Source organism: Silene latifolia, chromosome Y (assembly GCF_048544455.1).
Source record: "Silene latifolia isolate original U9 population chromosome Y, ASM4854445v1, whole genome shotgun sequence".
In the NCBI taxonomy this organism is placed as follows: domain Eukaryota; kingdom Viridiplantae; phylum Streptophyta; class Magnoliopsida; order Caryophyllales; family Caryophyllaceae; genus Silene; species Silene latifolia.
In genome coordinates this window covers 458,833,826-458,846,560 of record NC_133538.1, presented here as the reverse complement: position 1 = coordinate 458,846,560, position 12,735 = coordinate 458,833,826, and the positions used below count along the sequence as shown (strand labels likewise).

At 37.1% G+C, this 12,735-nt stretch overlaps 1 non-coding gene across 1 annotated transcript; it reads left to right on the top strand.

Moving 5' to 3' along the window:
* Positions 1-12,338: 12,338 nt before the first annotated feature.
* On the top strand, positions 12,339-12,445 carry LOC141636791 (small nucleolar RNA R71). Its single transcript, XR_012541376.1, has one exon. It is a non-coding gene; the product is annotated as a small nucleolar RNA R71 (small nucleolar RNA).
* Positions 12,446-12,735: the final 290 nt, after the last annotated feature.

Here is a 12,735-nt window from a genome sequence, read left to right as displayed (position 1 = left end):
CAGTGAGCTTTTGTTGTCTGCTAGTTCAGCCCACATCAATAGGCAAGACATGGTTCTCGTCGGGAAGAAATATCGGTGGAAGAAACGTGAACACAACGGCAAGACACGGTTTTCGTTGGAAGAAATATTTTTAGACGTTGTAATGGAGATAAATATATGTAATATTTGTGATGTACTATTGTTAGATGTATTATTTGAAATGCTTAGATGTAATGATGATGATGCTTAGCTATAATTTGTTGGAGATATTTAAGTGTAATGTGTTGGAAACAAAATAGTTATATAATAAAAGTAAGTGATTTGTTTTAGCCTTGTTATATATGATTATTTCATTTTTCAGATTTTGCAATTGCATTAACCAATCTCAATGATTGATTGAATGAAAATGACTAGTTATTCAATTAAAGAAGATGAAAACAAACACACGATAGATATTTGAATATATTTGAGTTTCATCTTAATACAATAACACAATTTACTCATTACAATAACCGAGTTTCTACATTACAATAACTACAAATAGCAGAGTTTTACATTACAATAACTGAGTTTCTACATTACAATAACTGAGTTTCTACATTGAAATAACTACAAATACCAGAGTTTCTACATTACAATAGCTGAGCTTTTATCTACATTACAATAACTGAGTTTCTACATTACAATAATTGAGCTATTCAATTAAACAAGATGAAAGCTAACAACAAATGACCAAGTATATACATCAATTTTTTCATTGAACGTCAATTATCCGCGTCTATCTTGATTCAATCTGCAAATCACCAAAAAGAAGAATATAACTTAACAGAACATCATATAAAATGACTCGGTCAATATATTATAATAACTAGACTATAAAATAACTGTAATTGAGTTTAAACAACTAATGAGTGAATAACTGAATCACATATAGAATAACTGACGTTTTTCATTACAATAATCGAGTTTCTACATTACAATAACTACAAATATCAGAGTTTCTACATACCATAACTGAGTTTATACATTACAATAACTGACATCCTACATTACAATAATCGAGTTTCTACATTACAATAATCGAGTTTACGCATTTGAATAACTATTAAATAACCACGTTTCTTCATTACAATAACTGAGTTTCTATATTGAACTAGACATTATAACATACAATTGGTGTGCTAAGTTATATTACCAACAATTTTTCAGGATTATGATAATAAATCACCAATCAAATGCCAACGGTATGATAGACAAGCATATTAACGGAGTAACAATTGAAATAACTCGCAAAATAACATATATTCACTTACATAATCTACACTAACCTTCGTTTTGTCAATTTGCGCTAGGGTTTCTGCAAATTTTGGGCAAAAACTGACGATTGATGCGTGTATTAATCAAATTGAATGAAGATAATGAATTAATTTTGTGTTTTCAACTTGAATTACTCAAGTTTTGAGAAACTTTGATTGGATTATGCCATAAATTGGAAGAAAATAGGAAAAAAGAGGGGAAGAATGAAGAAAGGGAGGGGAAAAAATAGTAAGCAGAGTAACGTAGAATAAGAATGAACTGGAAGAGAGAAAGAAAAATTAAGTTTGTGTATTTTTGTGTGGGTTAATCTCAGCCCTTTATCTTGTTAGATCCATCCAATGGTATATAAATGCGGGGGTAACTCACGAAAAGTGGCATACTCACCGGATCCTGCCTATATATATATATATATATATATATATATATATATATATATATATATATATAAACTTGATTTTGGTTTTATTTTCCTAAAAAAATGTATTTTATTAATCAAACACTCTTTTATTCTTATGTTAATATTATGTTAACGAGAATTATTTATTGGTCATGCGGCATACATAAAATCTTAGACATGAACGATGTACTATATGTCTATATTCCATTTATTGTGAAATTTATCACACATTATTTTAATATCCGTGCAACGCACGGGCAAGAAAACTAGTATATATCTATATCTATATTAATAAAGGAAGCTTTTTTTCGAGCGATTACAGTGAGTCCAAAATTTTCGAACAACCTAAATAAATACAGCCATAAAATAGTATCACCTATCAAATCTTATCATTAATACGCACAATACACAAATTGACCTTTAGTAAAATACTAAGACGTACTAATCATAAAACATTAATTAAAAAGTAATTTTAAATAAAAGCCTTTTGATTTGAGTACACCTCAAATATGTATGCAAAACTGTTACGTATGAAGAGTCATACCTAAGGGCAATTAGTTTATTGCGTTTGATGTTTGTGAGGTGATCTATCCAAATTCAAACTCTATACTCATATATATAGAGACTACTCCTCACAAATCACAATCCTACCACAAAAAAAATTTGTTTCACGTTTTATCAATTTTATTTTGCTTATTAAGTCTATGTTTGCTAAATAATCTTCATTCATTGTTTTTTCAGGGAACATATACTATGAAGTCTATGATACGTTCTCAAATTTCGGACTTTTGACAGCCGGCCAAGAGGATTGAGATCGGTAATTTAAACTTCAAAATATCTGTTGAGTTTATGGATTCAAGTACCTAAGAGGGGGGTGAATTAAGTACTATTTAAAAATTTTAACTTAAACTTTATTGAATTAAAGTAAGTTGTAGGATGTAAAGAGATAGAAGAATACTTCGAATAATATTGAGAGATTAAACGAGTATTAAAATGGACGTTTGCTGTAGTATGAAGGTAACAATAGTTCTGACTGTTGCTATTTGTCTCAGTTTATGAAGTACAGACTGCAAACCAAATGTGACAGTATGTGGAACTGTTATTTCAAGAGTTAAGCAAAAGAAATACAAACATAATAAAGAGCAGCGGAATAAAGCAAATAAAATCAAACACGAGATTTTTGAATTGGTTCGGCAAGAACTCAAGTGCATACGTCCAATCTACTTTTTATTGATTAATTTTAGTGATCTACTCCGACTACTAAAAAACCCGTACAATAAAAAGACCAACAACCTACTCCGGTTGTGACACAAGTTCAAGAACTACTCCGTCCTAGAACAAGGTAATTCGCAACCTACTCCGGTTGCCAAAGAGTTAAAGACTACTCCGTCTTAAACTCTACACACCAACTTAGAACGTTTTAAGGATCAAGTTTCCACTAGCTTATTCTTGACAAGAATTGAGATGGACAACTTTACAAGATCAAACGGTTCATAAGTGAGAGAGTTTAGTATATTAAAGCAACAGTAGCTAAGATTGTAACACTTGAAGACTTTTAAAACTTTGCAAAATAAAGACTCGGTTTTTAAGCTTTGAAAACAATTTTACAAACTTGAATGAAATCTCAGAAAAAAGTCTTGAGGAAATGAGGAGAAGAGGCACGCCTTTTATAGGGAGAGCAAGCAAGGTAGGTGTTAGGGTTTTTGAAAGTCAAGGATCATCACATGTGATGAGGTTCAACACTTTTCCAAACTTGCACAAAAGAGGGTACTTATTCAAAAGGCAAAGGAAGAAAAGAAGGTTTGTAATTATCCAAAAGAAGCCATTGGTTTTTCAGAAAACAAAGAGTGGAAAACAAGTCACATGATGACAAACTTTCACAAAAATGGCAAAAGATGAACTTTGTTTTACAAAAGACCAATAAGTCAAATTGGCACAAAGAGGAAACAATTTGAAATGATAATTAGTTAAACCCTTTTTCTAAAAAGCCAAATCCTTGCAAAAATCTGAAAGTTAATTTTCTAAATTCAAGTCACTTTAAAGACGTAAATGATTTTTGAGAAGTAAAAGGAAGTTCCAAGTGTTACGGATCAAGGCGACAATCCAGGTGATCGGTCCGTTTCGTGTTCACAATTAAAGGTGTGGTCGTTGGGTCACGTCCGAATCAAAACACAATTTATAGCTTCACAAACAACTCTACAATTAGTAAAGAGGCAAGTAAAGGTCGGATCCCAAGGGACGGGTATTGAAATGAGATTTCTATTGAAACTAGTGGTGTCTTGGGGAGTGTCACAAATTGGGTTGATGTAGAAGGTCACTAACTAAAATAGCAATGAAAATAAACTAGCAAGATGAATTAAAAGGGGTGTAAACAATTGATTAAAAAGCACTAGGGTGTCATGGGATCATGGGGGAATCATGGGAATTGATCATACAAACATGTTTTCAAATTATAAGCAAGCAATTATTGTTGTGATGGATTGAGTTGGGTTATATCTTACAATCCTAGGAAAGTTTGGGTCCCGGAGCCGAATCGATTAGATTGTACAACACCTACAAGTCGACTTAATCTTCCCTACTCAACAACATGCATGGTCTAATGAGACTCGAGTTGGGTTATGTCTTACAAGTCTCATTGAAAAGATAGGAGATGGTGGTAAATGCAAGGATTCATAGGCTTAGCATTTCATCAAATATAACATGTGCATGAGTTGAGATCAAAACAAGCAAGCAAATAAAACATGAAAGCATATTAATTTAAGCATGAATCATTCCCCATGTTGGTTTCCCCTAATCACCCATTAACCCTAGCTAATAGACTACTCACTCATTATCATGTTGATCATGCTAGCAAGGTTGTCAATCATACCAACAAAATGAAACATGATGAATAAATGAAAGTAATTAACAATAATTAAAAAGGGATTAAGAGAATTATACCTACTAATGATTCCAATAATAAAACAAAGATAAAAGAAGTACTTGAATGCTTGATTGAGAGGTTGTCAATCTCCCAATAATAACCCAAATAATCTTCAATTACCCAAAATAAAGGATGAACAAGAGAGAGATTAAGGAAATAAAACTTGTATTAGAACTTGATTAATTGTTGATTACAAAACTAAAGAGAGATTTGATTGATATTAACTACTCTAAATATTGATAAGAAGAATATGCTCTTCTAATTAGACTAATGGGGTATTTATAGTGGAAATTAGGAGGATGCATTAGGGTTAACTAAGGGCTAAACAAGTAATTACACTTTTTAGATTGAGCAGGGAGGAGCCGGCATTTTCCGAAGGAAGGGCTTCTTTCTTCGTAGCTTGGAGAAGAGGAAATCGCGCTGTAGAGGAATCCGGGCGGATTATGGTCGGGACGGGCGGATTCTGGCGATGGAACCCGAGCGGATTCAAGAGAATCCGGGCGAATTGTGGTGATGGAATCCGAGCGTCTTGGTGGAAAACCGCACGGATTGTGCAGGTGAAGGACGGTCGGATTGTAGACAATCCGCACGGATTGTGCCTCAGCAAGGCTTCTTCTTCTTTTCTTCCCTTTTCTTCATAAATTCCTTGGGGATTTCTTTGGGGACTCAAGGATCCTTTCTCAACATTGCTCATCTACTATCATATGTACAAAGGCCTTCTAATCTTGTCTCTTCTTGATGCTTGGTCATTGAATTCGATCAATTTAGTCTCGTTTTGCCATGAAAATGCAAGATTCTTACTCCTTTCCTACCAAGGGATCAAAATCTCAAAGAATATGCAAAACAAAGAACTAAAGATAATAAATGAATCAAATATGCACTAAAAAGCATGGGAACAAGACTAATTCGGGGGCTAAATATGCGCTAATTATGGTCACATCAAATATCCCTAAACTGAACCTTTGCTCGTCCCGAGTAAATAGGTGACAAAGACTAGGACCATTATTTAAACTAACGTAATAACATATTCGATATGAGACAATTAGCGGGTCTCACTCCGCCCCTTCAACTCACAACAAGACAACCATGAGGTAGGATGCCTTTTTGCAAGGCAAGGTGGGTCTTGCCAAAATGGCGACACATCCAAACATTAAGCACACAAAATCACATAATGGATGCATCTACAAAAGGAATAGCCACTTCCTCATCAAGTGGCGGAGGCACTAAAGAGGAACAAATTTAAGAGCATGTAATCCTTCACAAATACTAGTTCAACAAATTACTAAGGCTAAGAGGATGGCACTAAATCACCTCCAAATGGTGTTAAACTAGACTACTTTCGTCCTCAATTTCCAAATGCTTTCGTCAAGAGCGATCGGATGGTGGTGGAATGATGATCCCTATGATGCTAGTAGCATATGACATGACAAGTCTCGAATTCTCTACAAAAGTAAAGGTCATGGATCGTCCCAAGCTCGACAAAGTGGCTTGACAAAAAGGCTTTTTGGGAATGAAATGCTCAAATCTTTATACACAACGGTGGATATGACTAGTATTCAAAATTGTCCTCATTTCAACTTTCACATTTCAAAAAAAATTTTAGATGGGGTTTGTCCCTTCCGGGCTAGTGTCCTTTGCTTTCGCCAATCGCTTATTAGGCAACCGGTTAACCTCTAGACAATAGCTTTTCGGGGTGATAGTCACTCTGTCTCTGGGCGGCCGAATTCACAACCGTGTGGGGGCCCAATTCAATGGATCTCGCACCAAAGCACATCGAAGTGGTACGCCTCCATCAAAACAATTTAAATTTCTCAACATTCAACAATTCATAACTTTTGAGGTTTCCTTGGCATTAAATTACTTCCACATGACAAAATTCCTTGAAATGAGCACTTCAAGCTTATTGGTAGAAAATATTTTTGGGTTGCCTTACCACAAGGTCAATCAAGGTCACCTAGACAAGTTAACCAAGTCCACATCGCATCACGGGGTTGGATAGGTGACTCACATACAAACCCTTGACTAGGCCTTGGGTCATGGGTCAAAAGACACTAGTATGACACTATTTAGGGTGTTTTACAACCATTCTAGTAGGCAAAGTCTTAAGTTGAACAAGTATTTGTAATGGCTTAGTTGCTCTTGTCAAAGTTCCTAATTAGGCATTTTTCGAAACATTTCTAACATGCAACTACATGCCATGATGCAACTAATATAAACATCCTAATGCAAGTGATTCTATCAACTAATATGACATATAAACTAAATGCAAGTCCTAAGTTCACATTGTTTATACCGCATCAATCAAAATAAAGCCACATAGTCATTAACATAAAGAGGAAAAAGGAGATTGGAAAGATCATACCATGCGGTCTTCATTATCCTCATGTCTCGGATGTGGCGTAGTCAATCAATGTGAACAAGGATAGAACAAACACAATATATACAAAACAATATATACACAAGACTACAAAAGGAAATAAACATGTTTTTGGATTTTTCAATTTTCAAATTTTTATGATTTTCGAACTTTTTCAATTTTTTTGGATTTTTTTGAATTTTTTGAATAAGAGTTAAATGTTAGAATTCTCATCCCCACACTAATATGGGCATTGTCCTCAATAGCCAAAATGATGGAAATTATGCAAAGATGATGCATGATTTTTGTTATGACGGAGAGGATAATTTAGATTACCTCCCGTTGTGTATGCATTAACTTCCCCAAACCGAGTTAGACACTATTGCTAATGTCTAAGGATGGGTGTAGTTCATGCACACACTATGCAATGCATGAAACTAATTTGTCATTTTGGATTTTGAAAATGGGAACAATAAAATGAGAACACCTCAATGGTACCGAGGTGTGAGTCCTCTATGGTGCTAGGACTACTCCAATCAATGATCAAGAAAATAATTAAAACAAAGAGAGAAATAGACAAACCATGAGAGGGTAGGAGCCTCCAAGGCTTGCTAATCTTCCATCATATCATCACCATCATCACTTTCCTCATTAGAAGTGGTCTCAATGCCACTTCCCTCTTCATTTGCCTCTTCAACTTGCTCATCATCTTGCTCACCATCCTTTTCTCCTTTTTCACTTGCTTCCTCATCAATGTTATCATCAACTTCTTCATTACCAACAATCTCATTGTCACCCGAAACGACCCTAGATGCACCCGGAAATAGGACTTCTCTATCCGCCCAACTAGGCAAAGGATATGATGGATCAAGTAGTCCTTGCCTAGATAAGTGTAGGAGGGGTGGATATTGAGCCAAGTAAGCATTTTTCCGATCCTCAAAGGCTTGCTTGTGCATTGCTTGCATGAGAAGAGTCAAATAATCATTTCTAGCTTCAACTCCTTCCGGCTTGAACTCTTGATACTCAAAGGGGTAAGGTGGTATGACAATGGAAGAGGAGGGCATTTCAAGTTCACCCTTTTGTTGTTGAATAATATACTCGGCCTCTTTAGAAAGGGGAAGTAGATAATTGGTCCGGTGGACGCTTAGACGACAAATATTTGAAGGCAAGGTGAACGATCTAGCTTCACTAGTGAGCCATCCATACTTGGTATCAAGAGGGTTATGGGCAACCCACTTGTACTTGTGTATCATAGTATGCAAATCAACAAGATGACCACCCTCCTTTTCTTTATACTTGTTATCCATATTGAAGTTAGGATCAAATTACTTAGCTAGGATAGTGACTAGGCCGCCATTGACAATAACGGTAGTGCCCTTCTTTCCACAATCAATGTTGAGCCATCTATATACCAAAAGCCTCAAAGAGTTGAAAGGCTTGGTGTGTACTCTTCCAATGTTCAAAGCCGATTCAAGAAGAATAAAATCAAGTTTGGTGAAATGGGTGGTATCTTTCCTTGCAATAATGGCGTTTCCTATGACCTTGTGCCATACTCTTATGCCCGGATGGTGGACTAAAAGAGCACGACTCGCATGAAAGTCCTCAAATTTCCTCCCGGAAATTGCCTCCCAAAGAGGGTCGGAGTCATACTTTCCATAATTCTTAAAGTAACTCGGTTCATCACTAAGACCCAAGACTTCACCCAATTCCCTAAAGGAAATGCGTCTACTAACATTAGTTAGACGAAACTCGAGATTCTCCCTACTCTCAACTTTGGTGACTTTCAAAGAACTCAAAAACTCCAAGGTAAGGGAGGGGTATGTCAATTCTTTTGATTCAAACAATTTCTCTAACCTCATGGCTTTGAAAAAGGCTCTAGTTTGCTCAAGGACACCCAACTTTCCCAAGGTGTCTTCACAAATAAATTTGGTGGATTGAAGTGATTTCCTAGCAAACTTGGCAAAAGTATCTCTATGGGTTTTGGAAATAAAGTTACCTTCCGGATAATGCAAAAGTTGATCGATTTCCGGAGTAGAAGATGTTGTTGCTCCCATAGAAGGTTGTTGTTGTTGTTGCACTTCCAAGTTTGGTGTTGCTACCACCATAGCCAATGCTTTCTTTGCTTGAAGAGCCTTTTGCCTTTGTGAAAGTGTCTTTGGTGCCTTTGTTGCCTTTGTTGCTCCCTTAGTCCTTGCCATTGATGAACTAACCAAGAAAAGAATGAAAAATCTTCAATTTTTACTGTACCCAAATCGATTTAAAGGTGAAAGGCTTTGCCTTTATGAATTCAAAAATCGACTCAAAGGTTGAAGATTTTGTGCTTGGTTTTGATTTTTATTGAAAAAGGAGTGATTGATTTGTTGTTAGAAGGATGATTTGATTTGATTTTGGTGAATGTAGTTGAGGGATTTTGTTTTTGTGATGGAGAGGATGAGGGTTTTGATGTTTTGAAGTAGTGTTATGAATGAATGAATGAATGAATGAATGAAGGTGGGAGGGATTTTATAAAGATCGAAAAATTCGAACTGCAGGGGCAATCCGTGCGGTTTCTGCCTAATACGGGCGGATTCTCCACTTTCTGGGTTTGATAAAACTCACCTAAAGACGGGCGTATTCAAGAGAAGACGCTCAGATTTGCTTGATACGGGACGGGCGGATTCTTCAGAAGACGGACGGATTTCAGTCCAGGAATATTTCTTGTTTTCCTCAGCAGAGAAGACGGGCGTCTTCTTTCCAAGACGGACGGATTTCCAGAGACGGGCGGTTTGATGTTCAGGACGCCCGGATTCTCTTACAGTAAAAAATCTTTCAAAATTTCAGCTTATAGGGACGTGCGTCTTCAACCCTGTACGCTCGGATTGCATGAAGACGGGCGGATTCTCTTGAATCCGCTCGGATTCTACCCCTTTGTACCCGGATTCAGTTCCACCCGTGTACAATGCATATCCCTTATCAACCTCCTATTCTTCTTCATATCTCGTGTTTTTCATTGTGGGGGCACTACTAAGGCATGGATAGCCTAGGCAATTGCCATCCCCACACTAAACTAGAGCACTACACATCAATTGAAATTATTAGTCCCTCCCTCACTTCTCTCAAACATGACAAATATCTTGATCAAAGTAAATAAAAATCCAAAGTTGAGAAAAATGAAATACAAGAATTGAAATGCGAGTTAGGGAGTTAGAAATATTTACAAATGGTGGTTTAGGGAAGACTCCACCAAACTCTCATTCTTGATGAGATGTCAAGGGGGCATGTTCAAGGTGTTGTTGATGTTGCTCAACACCTTGGAAAAGTAATCAAAAGCTTGTTCATTATCATGGTAGAGGTCTTCAATAGACCTTGGCCCTTGTTGTCGGTCTTGATCGACGGCATTACCAATGTAGGGATTAAAAATCCCTTCAAATTCGTCGTCCCAAAGACCACAAACTTCATCAAGTTGATCATTGAAAATCTCTTGATTTGATGGAGACAATTCTCCCAAATTCTTCTCTTGGCCAATGAGGCCATTCTCTTCTTCTTTGGTTGATTTTGATGAGCTTTGCAAGCTCTCCTTGTCATAATTCACTTGCTCTTTGAATGGAGCATCTTCAATTTTCTTCTTCCATTGGAGTTCCGATTTCTTCCTTTCATCCTTTCGGCTATAATGATCAATCATGAAACACGGTTCATGCAAACGAAGAGCTCTCATAGTCTTGTCAAGATTAAAGGTTATGCTTTCATCTCCCACTTCTAGAGTGAGCTCACCATGTTTCACATCAATCACCGCACCCGCGGTGTGTAGGAAAGGTCTTCCTAGAATGATTGGAATGTTGGAATCTTCCTCCATATCAACAATGACAAAGTCCACCGGGATGAAAAACTTCCCAATTCGTACGGGGACATCTTTCCATATCCCTAATGGTGTCTTCGTCGATCTATCGGCCATTTAGAGTGTGATGTTGGTGCATTTAAGCTCTCCCATCCCCAACCTTTTACTCACCGAGTACGGCATGACACTCACACTATCCCCTAGATCACATACGGCTTTGTTGATCGTTGTGTCGCCAATGGTACACGGTATTGAGAAGCTTCCCGGATCCTTTAGTTTTGGAGGTGAACTCCCTTGAAGTATTGCACTACTCACCTTAGTGAAGGCGATAGTCTCAAGTTTCCGGATCGACTTCTTCTTTGTGAGGATATCTTTCATGTATTTCGCATAGGCCGGCACGTGATTGATTAATTCCGTGAAAGGAATTGAGACTTCCAAATTCTTCACAATTTCCATGAACTTTCCAAGTTGATCATCAAATTTGGGCTTGGCTTGACGACTTGGAAAAGGAAGTCTAATCACAATGGGCTCCTTCTCCTTGACCTTGTCTTCATTTTTCTTTGAACTTTCTTATTTTGATGGTTCTCCATCTTTGGATTTTTGCACCATTTCTTCCTTATCACTAGCTTCCACAACTTCATCCTCAACTTGCTTCCTCGGTGCTTCATACCTTGTACCACTTCTCAAGTGAATGGCACTAACCGTTTCATGTCTAGGGGGATTACTTTGAGGTGGTAATTGCCCCTTTTGTCTTTGTGAGCTTGAAGATGCTAGTTGAGTCAATTGTGTTTCCAACATCTTGGTGTGAGCTAGGATGTTGTTGATGGTGGTTTCCTTTGCTTGGCTATCTTTTTGCATTTGAGTGAAAAATTCTTGTTGATTCTTTTGCATTTGGAGGACCGCTTTTTGGACATCAAAACCTTGGTCATTTTGGTGATTGTATGGATTTTGATTTTGGTAACCTTGATTTTGATTGTAAAAGGGTCTTTGATTTTGGTTTCTCATGGGTGGTGGAGTGTATGTTGTTTGAGGGTTTTGGACATTTTGGCTTTTGTATGAGAGATTTGGATGGAATTTGGTGTTTTCATTGTAATAGTTGGAATAAGGGGTATCACTCTTGTATGCTTGGAAAGCATTCACTTGTTAATTTGTTCCCCTACATTCACTTTGGTCATGTCCCAAAGTTCCACAATTCTCACATATCCCACTTGGGATTGATGAGGATGCCGTCATGGCATTAACATGATGCTTTGGTGATTTTGAGACTTCTTCAAGTCTAGCCATAACTTTTTCAAATTTCAAATTGATTGTGTCAATATGAGCACTAAGTTGAGCACCCAATTGAGTAACGGAGTCCACTTCATGCTTTCCTCCTCTAGTAGCCTTGCGAGGTCTACTATATTGTGAGTTATGGACCGCCATTTCCTCAATCTTGTTCCATGTTTGTTTGTCATCAACTTCGGTGAACATTCCATTTGATCCCATGTTGAGAATGTTCCTTGAATCTTCATATAAACCATTCCAAAATTGTTGTACCAAAAACCATTCGCTAAGTCCATGGTGAGGACATGAGCGACAAATTCCCTTGAACCGCTCCCAAGCTTCATACAAAGATTCTTCATCCCTTTGCTTAAAACCCGTAATTTAAGCTCTTAGCATGTTAGTCTTTTCCGGTGGGTAGAATTTTTTGTAGAAAGCTAGAGCCAACTTCTTCCAAGAATCTATTCCGAAAGTGGCCTTGTCAAGGCCCTTCAACAATTGTTTCGCGGTGCCGATTAGAGAAAAAGGAAATAAGACCCATCTAATTTGGTCTTGAGTCACACCGGTTTGAGAGATTGCATCACAATAGTCGCAAAAGGTTTCCATATGAGAATGAGGGTCTTCACTAGGCATCCCCCCAAATTGGCTCCTTTCGACTAATTGTATAAAGGCGGATTTGGCAATAAAAT